Genomic DNA, 9,622 nt, shown 5'->3' with positions numbered 1-9,622 from the left:
CAGAGGATGAGATGGTGGGATGGCATCACTGATGCAATGCACATGAACTTGGGCAAACTCTGGGAGATGGTGAGGGACACAGAGGCCTGGCATGCTTCAGTCCATGTGGTCACAAAGAGTTGGACACGACTTGAGTGACTGAACAACAACAATAATTTGCCATAAAGTGATGGAACTGGATGCCATGATGTTAATTTTTTGACTTTTGAATTTTAGTCCAGCTTTTTCACTCTCCTCTTTCACCTTCATCAAGAGGGTCTTTAGGTGTCATAAGGATGGTGTCATCTGCATATATGAGGTTATTGATATTTCTCCATGCAATCTTGATTCCAGCTTGTGCTTCATCCAGCCCAGTATTTTGCATGATGTACTCTGCATATATGTTAAATAAGCAGGGTGACAGTATATAGCCTTGACGTACTCCTTTCCCTGTTTGGAACCAGTCCATTGCTCCATGTCCAGTTCTAACTGTTGCTTCTTGACCTGCATACAGTTTTCTCAGGAGGCAGGTCAGGTGGTCTGGTATTCCCATCTCTTTAAGAATTTTCCACAGTTTGTTGTGATCCACACAGTCAAAGGCTTTAGCGTAGTCAATGAAGCAATGGAATTCTCTTGCTTTTTCTATGACCCAAGAGATGTTGGCAATTTGATCTCTGGTTCCTCTACCTTTTCTAAATCCAGCTTGTACATCTGGAAGTTCTTGGTTCACATACTGTTGAATCCTAGCTTGAAGAATTTTGAGCATTACCTTACTAGCATGTGAAATGAGTGCAATTGTGTGGTAGTTTGAACATTCTTCAGCATTACCCTTCTTGGGACCCAAATGAAAACTGACCTTTTCCAGTCCTGAGGCCACTGCTGAGTTTTCAAAATTTGCTGGCATATTGATGCAGCACTTTCACAGAATCATCTTTTAGGATTTGAAATAGCTCAACTGGAATTCAATCACCTCCACTAGCTTTGTTCGTAGTGATGCTTCCTAAGGCCCACTTGACTTGGCATTCCAGGATAACCATACATGGAACTGTACAGGTCATTATGTGGTTATCCAAGTCATTAAGAGGTTTCTGTACAGTTCCATGTATGCTTGCCACCTCTTGGTTAATATGTTCTGCTTCTGTTAGGTCCATACCATTTCTGTCCTTTATTGTGCCCATCTTCTCATGAAATGTTCCCTTAGTATCCCTAATTTTCTTGGAGAGATCTCTAGTCCTTCCCATTCTATTTTCTAGTTTTCCCCTATTTCTTTGCATTGTTCATTTAGGAATGCTTTCTCATCTTCCCTAGCTATTCTTTGGTACTCTGCATTCAAATGAGTATATCTCTCCTTTCTCCTTTGTTTTTTGTTTCTCTTCTTTTCTCAGCTATTTGTAAGTCCTCCTCAGACAACCATTTTGCCTTTTTGCAGTTCTTTTTCTTGGAGATGATTTTGATCATCGCCTCCTGTACAGTGTTATGAATCTCCGTCCATAGTTCTTCAGGCATTCTGTCTATCAGATCTAATCCCTTGAATTTATTTGTCATTTCCACTGTATAATTGTAAGGGATTTGATTTAGGTCATATCTGAATGGTTTAGTGGGTTTCCCTAGTTTCTTCAAGTCTGAATTTTGCAATAAGGAGTTCATGATCTGACTGTATAGAGCTTCTCCATCTTCAGCTGCAAAGAATATAATCAGTCTGATTTTGATTTTGACCATCTGGTGATGTCCACGTGTAGAATTGTCTCTTGTGTTCTTGGAAGAGGGTGTTTGCTATGACCAGTGTGTTCTCTTGGCAAAACTGTTAGGCTTTGTCCTGCTTTGTTTTGTACTCCAAGGCCAAATTTGCCTGTTACTCCAAGTATCTCTTGACTTCCTACTTTTGCATTCCAGTCCCCTATGATGAAAGGGACATCTTTCTTTGGTGTTAGTTCTAGGAGGTCTTGTAGGTCTTCATAGAACCATTCAACTTCAGCTTCTTCAGCATTAGTGGTTGGGGCATAGACTTGGATTACTGTGATACTGAATGGTTTGCCTTGGAAACAAATAGATCATTCTGTTGTTTTTGAGATTGCACCCAAGTATTGCATTTTGGACTCTTTTGTTGACTGTGAGGGCTACTCCATTTCTTCTAAGGGATTCTTGCCCACCTTAGTAGATACAATGGTCATCTAAATTAAATTCTCCCAACCCAATCCATTTGTTTTTGATTCCAAAAATGTCGATGTTTACTCTTGCCACCTCCTGTTTGACCACTTCCAATTTACCTTGACTCATGAACCTAACATTCCAGGTTCCTATGTACTATTGTTCTTTATAGCACTGGACTTTACTTTCACCACCAGACACATCCATAACTGGGCATTGTTTCCACTTTGGCTTAGCCTCTTTATTCCTTCTGGAGCTATTTCTCAGCTCTTCTTCCATAGCATATTGAGTACTCACTGACCTGGTACCCAATATGGTACATCTTCCAGTGTCCTATCTTTTTGTCTTTTCATTGTATTAATGGGGTTATCAAGGCAAGAATACTGAAGTGGTTTGCCATTCCCTTCTCCAGTGGACCACATTTTGTCAAAACTCTCTACTGTGACCCATCCATCTCGGGTGGCCCTACATGCATGGCTTGTCGTTTCATTGAGTCAGATAAGGCTGTGACCCATGTGATCAGTTTGGTTAGTTTTCTGTTATTGTATATTTTATCTAATAAAAAATATTGTTACCCCCAATTTTTTTTTTCATTTTAATTTGCATGAAATATTTTTCTATGCCTTCATTTTCAGTCTGTGTGTGTCTTTAGTTACGCAGTAAGTCTTTTGTAAATGAGTGTCGATGGGCCTTGTGTTTTTATCTAGTCAACCCACCCTGTATCTTTTGATGGGAGCATTTAGTCCATCGACATTTAAAGTAGTCAGTTTGTATTTACCACCATATTGTTTCTTGTTTTCTGTTTGCTTTTGTAGTTCTCTGTTCTTCTTTGTTTTGTTTCCTCCCTTGTAGTTTGTGACAATTCTTTTAATGGTGTGTTTGTGTTCCTTTCCTCTCTGTTTTTGTGTATCTGTTGTAGATTTTTGATTTGTGGTTACCATGGGGTTTATATATAACTATATCTGTTTTTGGAAACAGGTAGTCCTTTAAGTTCAAACATTCTAAAAATCCAGCTTTTTATTCCCTTCCCCCATACTTAGTGTTTTTGATGTCATATTTTACATCTTCATGTTTATCCCATTACTGATTATTGTAGTTACACTTAATTTTATAATTTTTTTGGTGTTTGACTATTCTTGGCAGTTTGAGTGGTTGATGATTAGACTTCCTTTTATATTTGCCTTTACTAGTGGGATTTTTCCTTTCCTGTAGATATTTCCTTCTTATTATAGACTTTTCCTTTCCTCTAGAGAAGCTCCTTTAACATTTCTTTTACAGTTGGCCTGATATTGATGGACTCGAAAGTTCTCTATCTCTCCTTCAGTTCTAAATGATAGTTTTCTGGATAGAGTATCCTATGTTGCAGATTTTCTTTTCAGCATTTTGAGTATATCATGCCACTTCTTTCTGGCCTACAACAGTTCACCAGAAAAAATCAGCTAATAGCTTTATGGGAATTCCCTTGTATATGATTCTTTGTTTTTCTTCTGCTGCTTTTAGAATTCTCTCTTTAACTTCTGCCATTTTAGTTATGGTATAGACATATATGTGTGGATCTGTTTGGGATCATCTATTTGGGAACCTCTGTGCTTCATGTACCTACATAATCCATTTCCTTCTTCAGGCATGGGAAATTTTTTTAGCCATAATTTCATTATATACATTCTTCACCCCCTTTTCTCTTTCTGGACCCCTTTACTGTGAATATTGGTATACTTGATATTATCCAGAAATCTCTTAAACTGGCCTCATTTTTTAAAATTTGTTTTTCTTTTTGCCATTCTGATTTGAGTGATTTCCATTATTCTTTCTTCCAAATCACTTACAAGGTCTGTAATACCTAGTCTGCTGTTCATTCCTTCTAGTGTGTTTTTCATTTCAGTTATTGAATAATTCAGTTCTGACTGGATATTCTTCTGTATTTTCTAATTCCTCATCAAAATTCTCACTGTGCTCACCTATTCTTTTCCCTTCTTACTACTAATTCTTACTACTAATGCTTTGAATTCTTTATCTAGTAAATTGTTTATTTCTATTTCATTCCTTGTTTTTCAGGGGCTTTCTCCTGCTCTTTCAGTTGAGATATATTTGTCTTTTTTCATTTTGCTTATGATCGTTTCTCTGTCTCTATGAAATTGCTGAGACAGTTACCTATTGTGGTTCTGAAGGGGTGTCCTTATGTGGGAACATCCCTATACTGCCTGTGTGTGCTCAGTGGCTTTGGTGGGAGAGCTGGATTTGATGTGAACACAAGTCATGCCTGTCTTCAGGCTGTGCTGGCAGTTATCACCTTGGTTGCAGGTGGGTCTGGAGAAGGAGGGGCTGAGACAATAACCTTTTTTCATTGGAAAAGACCCTGATGCTAGGAAAGATTTGAAGGTAGGAGGAGAAGGAGAAGACAAAGGATGAGATGGTTGGTTGGCATCACCGACTCTACGGACATGGATTTGAGTAAGCTCTGGAAGTTGGTGATTGACAGGGAAGCCTGGCGTGCTGTAGTCCATGAGGTCGCAAGGAGATGAACACGACTGAGCAACTGAACTGAACTGAAGACAGTAACTGGATGTGAGATGGGGCTTTCTCTCTGCTCAGTGACTGTCACACACCTGTTGGGGGTGGGGTCTGGTCCCAAGTTTCGGAAACCAAGCCCCGAGGTTCAGGCCCAAGCAGGTTCAGTTCCCTTTAAGTGTGTGCTCTTCCCACTCAAGACACCAGCGCCCTCGTCTCCAAGGGGACCAGTGCTGGAGCAGGAGGGCTGACAGGGTATTTGACAGGGTCAGTTCAGAGGGTGTGGTGATTGGGCCAGTACCAGAGATGTGTCTGCTTCTGATGCACTGCCTGTGCCATTGCCTGGCTTCCTCCCTCAGCGCAGATGCTGCTTGGAGTCTGAGCACTATAGTGTCCATGGTCATCGCAGCCATCCGTCCAGTGTGAGCTGCAATGTGAGGCACATCAGTGCTGCAACACTCACTCAGTTCAGGCTGGGGTGTGTGCTGGTGCTATCATGGGAAACCAGTCCACCAACCTCGTGGTTTCAATCTGCCACTGTGCCCCGCTTTGCAAGCAAACAGCCATTCCCTCACCTCTCATGGGCAGAGTCCGGGTTTTCCACAACCCTCCTGTTAGTCCCACTGGCCCTCTGATCAGCCAGCAGAATTCCTCTTCCTTTTGTCAGACCCCAGGGCTGGGAAACTCAATAAGTGGCTCAGACTGCTCACTCCCTAGAGAAGAGTCCCCCCATATATCTCCCTTTCCCTCTGATTCCTCTCCTATGGGCACAGATCCTGGCCTGATTCCTTGTCTTCCCTTTCTACCTGATTCTGCCTGTATCTTTCTTTCCACCTTGGTTGTATAAGAGTCTTTCTGCTATCTCCAGTTAGTATTCAGTGAGAATTTTTCCACACGTAGATGTATTTTTGGTGTGTTTGTGGGGGAAGGTGAGTTCTACATCCTCTTACTTCACCATCTTGATTGAAGTCTCTTCTCATTCTCAACATTGATCATTTACAGTCTCTCTTTAAAATCAGTACTGCTGTGAAAATCACTCAGTCGTGTCTGACTCTGTGACCCCATGAACTGCAGCTCGCCAGGCTCTTCTGTCCATGGGGTTTCCCAAGTAAGAATACTGGAGTGAGTTGCCATTTTCTTCTCCAGGGGATCTTCCCAACCCAAGGATTGAACCCAGTTCTCCTGCCTTGCAGGCGGATTCTTTACCATCTGAGCCACCAGGGAAGCTAGAGCTTTATTAATTTTATTAATCTTTTTAAAAAACAAAATTTCTATTTTGCTGATTATATTATATTGTTTTTAAGTTTTCTGTTTCATTGATTTCTGCTCTTATCTTAAAATATCCCTCCTAAGGCTTAATTTGAATTTACTTTGCTTTTCTTTTTGTGTCTTCCCAAGGTAGGGACTTAGTTAATTGGGTTTTAAAATTCTTTTCTAATATGAGTATATAAATTGTATATAATTGTATATAATATATACATGTATATAAATGTATATATAATTGTATATAATTATATATAATTGTATATAATTGTACATTTCTAAGCAATGCTTTAGCTGCATCCCATAAAACCCAAAGTTGTATTTTCTCAAGCATTAAGGTCAAAGTATTTTTTCATTTCCAGTGTGAGTTCTCTGAACCAAATATTAGAAATATATTATTTAACTTCTAAATGTTTGAGGGATTTTTAAACAATTTTTCAAGGCTCCTGATTTCTAATTTAATTATTTCTGCAGCCAGAGAACATTCCATAAGCTGTCACTCTTTGGACATTTACTGAGACTTGTTTTATGGCCCATCTTGGTAAATGCCCTATGTACATTTGAAAGAATATAGCCTTCATGGTTGGGTGTAGTGTTCTGATTAAGGTGGTGGACAGTGTTTTCAAATCTTTCATAATTTTACTGATTCCTTGTCTAATTATTCTGTCATCTGTTGAGAAAAAGCTGTTAAATTTCCAACTGTGACTTTAGATTTGTCTTTTTCTTGCGTCAGCTTTGCTTCATGAGTTTTGAAGCTCAGTTATTAGAAGCATAAATAATTAAGATTGCTTTTCTTAATGAATTGATCCTTTTATCATTATAAAACATCATATTAAATCTTTGTTAATACTCCTTGCCTTGAAGATTTCTTTACTAACCATAAGAATAGAGCCTCTCTAGTTTCCCTATGCTAAATGTGTTCCTGGTATACTTCTTCCATCTATCTACTCTGATTATTTCTCTTTATACTTAAAGTTCTCTTATCAGTATCATATAGTTGGGTTTTGCATTTCTGTTTTTTTAAAAATCCACTTTGACAGTGTGTGCTTTTTATTTGGAGTGCTTAATCCACTTGTATTTAATGCATGTTATAGTTGAGTTTGGATTTCCCTGGTGGCTCAGCTGTAAAGAATCTGCCTGAAATGCAGAAGACGTGGATTTGATCCCTGGGACGGGAAGAACCCCTGGAGAGGGAAATGGCGACCCATTCCAGTATTCTTGCCTGGGAAATACTGTGGACAGAAGAGCCTGGTGAGCTACACAGTCCATGGGGTCATAAAAGAGTTGGACATGACTCAGTGACTAAACAACAATAGTTGAGTTTAGGTGTACTATTTTGTGTTGTTGTTGTTTTCTATTTGTCTCACCAGTGTTGTGGTCTTCTATTTTTCCATCCTTTCCCACATCTGGGCTAATTTTTGGTATTCCTGGACACCTAATGATGCATGGAGAACCCGTCTTAACCCTTCTGTGATTTCTATCATTTAATTTCTGGTTGGTCTGCTACTCATCCCAACTGAGACTACATCTTTGGGCTAACACAGCTGTGGGTTTTCCCTGTTCGTTTCTAACCAAGTTCACTAATTCTCATATGAAGTCACAAGATTTCACCCCTACTGCCTACCCTAAATCTCAGTCTTCCAAGTCTGGCACCAAAAGCTGCTGGGTTAGAAGACTACCATTTTGTTGACTGAGCTAGGTGAGGGGTTGGGTGGGGTGGGGTGGGTACTAGACTTAAGCTATTCTTACTTGAATCTTCAGCAGGTTTTCAATTTTTTGTCCATCTTTGGTAGATTTCTACCACCCTAAAATAGGTGCTTTTGACAGTTTTGTCCAGTTATATACTTTTTTTTTTTTTAGTAAAGTGGATTGCGGACCTCTTCTTTCTGTCATAATTGGAAGCTGACTGTAATTGTTTTAATATAATATATTTAACCTTTATTTAAAATAAAAACAATGAGAATATCTCTGCATCTTCTCTAAATCCTCTGTTGGAGGTTTCTCAGGTTGTTGAATGCTGTTTGTGCAAGGATAAATGGGATAAGTCCTTTTCAGGATATAATACAGAGATCCCTTACTCCTTTTATGACTTTCCTGATTTCTTGATAATATTCACCAGTTGAATCATAAAAAGTTAAATATTATTTACTTGAAGTTAATGTTATAAATTAGAATTATGTTCTTAAAAACCCATACCATAAAATACCAGGACATCATAAATGCTTTCCAAAACCACACAAATGTTTGCTTTGGGCTTCCCTGATAGCTCAGTTGGTAAAGAACCTGCCTGCAATGCAGGAGATCCCGGTTTGATTCCTGGGTCAGGAAGATCCACTAGAGGAGGGATAAGCTACCCACTCCAGTATTCTTGGGCTTCCCTTATGGCTCAGCTGGTAAAGAATCTGCCTGCAATACGGGAGACCTGGGTTCGATCCCTGGGTTGGGAAAATCCCCTAGAAAGGGAAAGGCTACCCACGCCAGTATTCTGGCCTAGAGAATTCCATGGACTGTATAATCCATGGGGTCGCAGAGTCAGAAACAACTGATTGACTTTCAAGACCTAATACTCACAAACCTTAGGTATGTAGAACTTTCTGCAGTAAATGCTTATTGAGAGGTTAGTAATGTGCCAGAGATTATGCCAGACACCAGGATATAAACAGATGAACATATGAGATACAGCTCCTGCTCTTCCCTTCAAAATATCATTGAAACCTGTACTGAAGACCTGTCTTCCGTGGTAAATCTCTCTGAATGGTAAATACTTGGGGAGGGACAGTGTCTTTGGGAAAGTCTTTTCCAATTCTAAACCTTGAATGCACATCAGATCACTTAGAAAGATTTTTTTTTAAAGATACCCTGACTTGTTCCTTTTCTAAAGATCTATCTTAAATGGTCTAGAGAGAGGCTGAAGAGCCAATTTTTTTAAAGGATTCAGATGATTTTAACATGCAGCCACAGTTGAGAACTAGCCCTTGTTCCCAGTTTTCTTAATATTTGATACCTACAATAAAAGATTTTATCTTCTTGGGCTCCAAATCACTGCAGATGGTGACTGCAGTCATAAAATTAAGACACTTACTCCTTGAAAGAAATATGACCAACCTAGACAGCATATTAAAAAGCATTACTTTGCCGACAAAGGTCTGTCTAGTCAAAGCTATGGTTTTTTCAGTAGTCATGTATGGATGTCAGAGTTGGACTACAAAGAAAGCTGAGCACTGAAGAATTGATGCTTTTGAGGTGTGGTGTTGGAGAAGACTCTTGAGAGTCCCTTAGACTACAAGGAGATCAAACCAGTCCATTTTAAAGGAAATCAGTCCTGAATATTCATTGGAAGGGCTGGTGCTGAAGCTGAAGCTCCAAAACTTTAGCCACCTGATGCAAAGAACTGACTCCTTAGAAAAACCCTATATTGGGAAAGATAGAAGGCAGGAGAAGGGGATGACAGGATGAGATGGTTTGATGACCTCACCAACTCAATGGACATGAGTTTGAGCAAGCTCCAGGAGATGGTGAAGCACAGGGAAGTCTGGCGTGCTGCAGTGCATGGGGTCACAGAGTTGGATATGACTGAGCAACTGAACTGAATAAAAGATACCTCCTTCAATGGTTTTAGTTTTCTGGGAAATTCTTCTGTCATCTGGTAGTGGAGGATCCCTTACTGTCAACACTTTAAAGATTCTACAGAATATGAGGCACTCACTCCTCCCCCTTCCCCACT

The sequence above is a fragment of the Bos indicus x Bos taurus genome, chromosome 1 (assembly GCF_003369695.1).
Source record: "Bos indicus x Bos taurus breed Angus x Brahman F1 hybrid chromosome 1, Bos_hybrid_MaternalHap_v2.0, whole genome shotgun sequence".
NCBI lineage: Eukaryota > Metazoa > Chordata > Mammalia > Artiodactyla > Bovidae > Bos > Bos indicus x Bos taurus.
This window is presented reverse-complemented; position numbering follows the sequence as displayed.